The sequence below is a fragment of the Passer domesticus genome, chromosome 11, assembly GCF_036417665.1.
Source record: "Passer domesticus isolate bPasDom1 chromosome 11, bPasDom1.hap1, whole genome shotgun sequence".
NCBI classification, from domain to species: Eukaryota; Metazoa; Chordata; class Aves; order Passeriformes; family Passeridae; genus Passer; species Passer domesticus.
In genome coordinates this window covers 12,641,420-12,646,351 of record NC_087484.1, presented here as the reverse complement: position 1 = coordinate 12,646,351, position 4,932 = coordinate 12,641,420, and the positions used below count along the sequence as shown (strand labels likewise).

At 39.2% G+C, this 4,932-nt stretch overlaps 1 long non-coding RNA gene across 1 annotated transcript; it reads right to left on the bottom strand.

The window, feature by feature from the left end:
• Positions 1–373: 373 nt before the first annotated feature.
• Positions 374–3,327, bottom strand: LOC135278886 (uncharacterized). Its single transcript, XR_010346264.1, has 3 exons — positions 2,261–3,327; positions 1,312–1,402; positions 374–1,098 (listed from the first exon to the last, which is right to left on the bottom strand). It is a non-coding gene; the product is annotated as an uncharacterized LOC135278886 (long non-coding RNA).
• Between the last annotated feature and the right edge of the window lie 1,605 nt (positions 3,328–4,932).

The following is a 4,932-nucleotide window of genomic DNA, read 5'->3' as shown; positions in this document are numbered from 1 at the left end:
TTGTTTTCTGATGTGTAGTATTTTCTATCTGTGTAATATGCATTATAGGATTCAGACCATTCTGAAGCAAGGTACACAGTGCTGTTTATAGCACAACTGTTAAATGTCATATAATAATATAATAAGCCCCCTAAATCCACAGCTGGACATCACTAAAAGAGGAGGGTGCGAACATAGAGAGCTTTTCCAACTGAGAAGTAAGGATATGCTCCTCATGGCTGTGAATGATGAGCCTTTTGCCTGCATAGCAGTGCCACATTCTGAGTGTTCTGACACATGGCAGGATCCACACACTTGGCTTTCTCCTTCTGTTCCTGTTACTGGGCTCCTTCAGGACTCACAATCAAGGTGTTCCTCCCTCTCACATCCTGGATTCTAGGATATTTCTGTGGTCGGTTTAGCAGAGCACAGGTTACTCAGAGCAGCATCTTTCCCTCTGGGCACAATGAGGACACAGTGTCTGCTGGTGATTCCAATGGCAGCAGCAGTGCCCCTTGGACACCAGCACAGCACCAGAGGTCACTGTACCACCACAGCCACTGGGGAAATGTCTCACTTGTACATAAGGCCAGAGAAAAACAAAATTATGCTGAGTGCACTAATTACACACAGGGACACCATGTATTTTAAGGGATCTCAGTGACCATCCACTGAGGAACCAGTGTTGGGGGTCTGAAAAATAAGAACAAAACCAACCTGAATTTAATAACATAAAACAGACTAAGAGCAGAGAGTACTATGATTCAGGAGAGGGAAGTTGCAATACCACTAGTACCAGTATTTCTGTCAAATGGAAAAACCTCCAGGCTCATTTCCAGGGCAGACAGCTGCTATCATTTGTGTTACAGGTAACGGGAGTTTAACAGGCTCAGTGGGAAGATAGGAGGGACTACATTATTCATGTATTTTAAAGGAAAAAAAAGTGGTAAAATTTGGCCACAGTCTAAAATTCAAGAGAAAAAATAGCATAGAATGACCTAAAGTTACATGCCTGGTTGATATTTCAGGTTTTTACTGTAGATGATAATAAGTTTGGTGAGTTTGCCAAGATGTCATCTTTGTCATATTCCTTTTTGCTGTTTTTTCCTTATATTTTCCCTGAGAACACAAGAATCAGATTTATGAAAAATGTATGCTGTTGTCAAGTACATACAAGTAATTTCTGTGAAGTGTTAACTAAGAAGGACTTATCTGCCAAAATTTAAGTGTATGTTTGTTTTTAAGCACTTTTTATTTTCATTCTACTGTGGGAATCATCAAAATATGATAATATATTGTTTAAATTCTAAACTTCAAATATAATAAACTAACCTGAGTCAGGACTAATGCTGAGAACTCAGTAATTCTTCTTATACCCATTGCATTTCAGGCACCTCTCAAGCTCCAAAATGTACTTCAGATTCTAGAGACGTCTCACAAAAATAACAAACAATCAAAACCAAAACACAGACTTTTCATTTTTTTCAAATATCAGCCAGAATACATTGCTTACTTCATGAGATTTTTTTTTTCCAAACATACAGGAGCTGCACACAATGAAATATGGAAATGCTGTATTAGCAGCTGACAATATAAATCTATAACAAGCAAACATTATAAAACTTCTCCAACACAAAGTCATCAAATATATTTAATTCTATCAGGTAACACCTATATACAGGTCCTATAATAAGTTATTTAAAAAATATATAGCTAAGAAAAAAGGACATGGGTGAGACATCTAGCATTCTTTATGCAGCAAATCACAAACAGGAGAGAACCCCTTGATCTGACAAGTGCATCGTGTTGTGGTCTTATCCTGCAAAAGGTGATGCACATGTGAAATCCAAAATCACTAATTGTGAAACTAATTTTATCAATATTAATTAAATCTACTTGTGAGTGTTAACTGCTTAACAGGATTGACTTAACACATGAAATAGAACAGAAAGGGGAGGATAAAAGTCACCATGAAACAGAAAATGTTATTCAGTTTAGTTGCAGCTTTCTCAGGACTTCTGCTGTTTCTGGCTCCAATTTGTATGTCCCCCAAGCAAGACAAGCATTTGAAATGAAAAGCATTGGACAAGAGTAGGACTTCAAAGACTACAGCATCAAGATTTCTATGGCTTTTCAGGCATTAAGTAATAAATGGATATTCAGCTATTTGGCAGTGAAAAGGAGGCAGAAGATGTCAGATACGATATAGGTCAGACAGATATCAGAATTTTCTGGAATAGCAGACATGTCAGCAGAATATGGCTTCTTAAATGGAACTAACCTGCTGTGTGGAGGCAACTGAATGCCCCTGCAGCTTGTGGCATGTGGGGACCCAGCTCTGAAGTGCAGCCCAGAAAATCTCTCCAAGTCCCTGTAAGCACTGATGTGTTTTGTCTGCAAGTTTCCTGTGACCATCTGAAGACTGTCCCTTCACTCGGGACAGGTGAGTGCATTGATTTAGGATCCACAGATTGCAGGATATACTGTGGAACAAATTCAACATGCCAATCTCACTAAACATAGCAGCTGCTGAAAGTTCCCTCAAGGACTTGAACAATAAAGCTCACTGTCACTTTTGGTCCCACTGTGTTTGTTCAGGATTTAGAGGATAGTTGCTTTCTGCACTGAAGTGATGCCCACTGAAACCCCCTAGCTACTGGCATTATTTAGGAATTAAATGATTATCCACTTACATATGTCTAACTATATTTATGTGCTTTTATGGAAAAGGGCCAGGGACAACAGTCTCCAGGTCACTTAATTGTGCTGCTCCCTGAGTCTCCAGTCCACTGCTCAAACTCATTTCTCTCTGCCTGAAGGGTCACCCTTCCCTCCAAAACCAGGATTCAACCTCTGCATGGCAAAAGCCTGAATCCCACACCCTGAATGAGTCAGATCACAGCCTGGGTGTGCACTGATGTCCCACAGCTCAGGTGACACTGTCACACTGTGTCTCAGTGGCGATGGCTGCCCTTCCTCAGGCATGTTGGGGTGGGAACAGACCCGGACAATTAGGGGGTTGTAGCTGCTGGGATGAGAAGGGCTGTCTATGACACCAGGCAAAATGAATTCAATTCCCACAGCTGCTAAATGACAAAGACTTCAGAGGCACCACTCCTTCACTTTGAAGGATAGCAGGATACTGAGCAGGAGGGGAAGAGGTGAGCCTCATCCTAGAGGAAGGATGGCTACTTAGACTCTCCTCTCTGCTATTTTTTTCCTAAAAAGAAACTACATAGACAAAAAACCCACAGGTGAAAAGTAAATCAATAAGGGAGAAGAAGATTGTTTTTCTGAATGCTCTAGATTCCTTGAGAATAACAGTTTTGTTGTGTTAAGGTAAACTGGGCATCTAGCTGGAGTCCTCTGGCAGAAGTCAGAACCTGAAGTTTGTAAGTCTTTGACCTTAGCTGATTTTCAAGGTCATTTTTCTCAGCTCTTTTGCAAACTGTTATATCAATTTCTGTAGCAGTATCAGCCTAAATTCCCAAGCACAAAGTTTAGATATGTCCTAGACCGTTTGCATTTTTTGTGTTTTACTGTCAATATTATAATACAATATATTCAGACTCTAACTTTTAGAGGGTTTAGAATTAACCTGTTCAAATTGTTATTGTTTGAAGAACATGCATTTTTCCAAGAATCACCTACCTCTCATATCCATAAACTATGCATAGTATGGTGAGCTGGATAACATCAAAGGAAGCAGATCTTTTTCAGTAATATATCTTATTCCGTAAATCAGCTTGAAAGGTATTTTTCAGCTCATTTTGATTTTTATGCTTTCTTTTTCCTGCTGCTTGATGTAAAACTGACAAAGTAAAACTGACAATAAGCTGCAGAGAGATACAAGCTTCCTGGTACAGAGGAGTAAACATTTCTCCTAACAGATGGAGTAATTTTCACTTCTATTATCATTAACAAACTTCAAAACTCTATGCAAGTAGAGAAGCCAGCAAGCTAGTATTGTACCCCTGGATGCTCCTTTACTGCTGTATTTTTATAGATACTTGTATCTTTAGAAGATCATGTAAGTTAGGACATTATCAGCTGCATTTTGAGCATCCTCTCAGCCTGTAGTCCAATGCTTTGAGCAGCATCACAGCAATTGGACTGTGAAGGACAAGACAGACTCTGAGTAAATAAACTCTCATCATTCAAAAGCCAGTATTTTCCACCCCACAGCAACACTGGGCTGCAGTTATTGTCTGCTCTCTGTCACACACCAGCTGCATTTCCATGTGGAATAGGGGTGACAGCAAAAATGTGAATGTGTAGGTGGCCAATGGGGCCACACAAACAAAGCCACAGCTGGTGTGGGGTGAGGAAATGCTTGGGGGAGCAGATCTCAGGGGAGACCTGATGCCTGAGCTGGCAGAGCTGTGCGACTGAACTGCATTTGCCCCAAAATGTCCACAAGATCAATTTCTCTTTGACCCAGTCTTTACGAATCTTCCCCATGTAAAGCACCCCATGCTACAATACAGGTACTTTTTTCTTTACAGGTACTTTTTGTGTAAAAATATCTAGCATCTGGAGTTGTTTTACATAAATTATTTTTGAAAGGAATACACATTATGAATCACAGGGGCTTAAAACTTTACTGCATTTACAGACTCATTGAAACTGCTCCAAAATTTAAATATAAAAGCTTTTTATACAGTGTTTCCTTTAAAAAATCAATTATTTTATACATTCAAACTGGTGGTAAATTGTAAACATGGATAAAACCTGTCGAGATCCTTTTATAAAGAGTTTAAGAAGCCATTAAGATTTTAGACATTTAAGACATTATTAATTTATTTCAGCATTTGTGAGGTGTAGACCTGTAGCTATAGCGTTTTGCTTTCATGTGTAGTTGTAGACTTTACTCATCATAAAAAAGGGATTTTTTTCTGTTTTCACAACAATTTTCCCTCCACAATTCTTTTAGCTACAGACTAATCTGTAAAA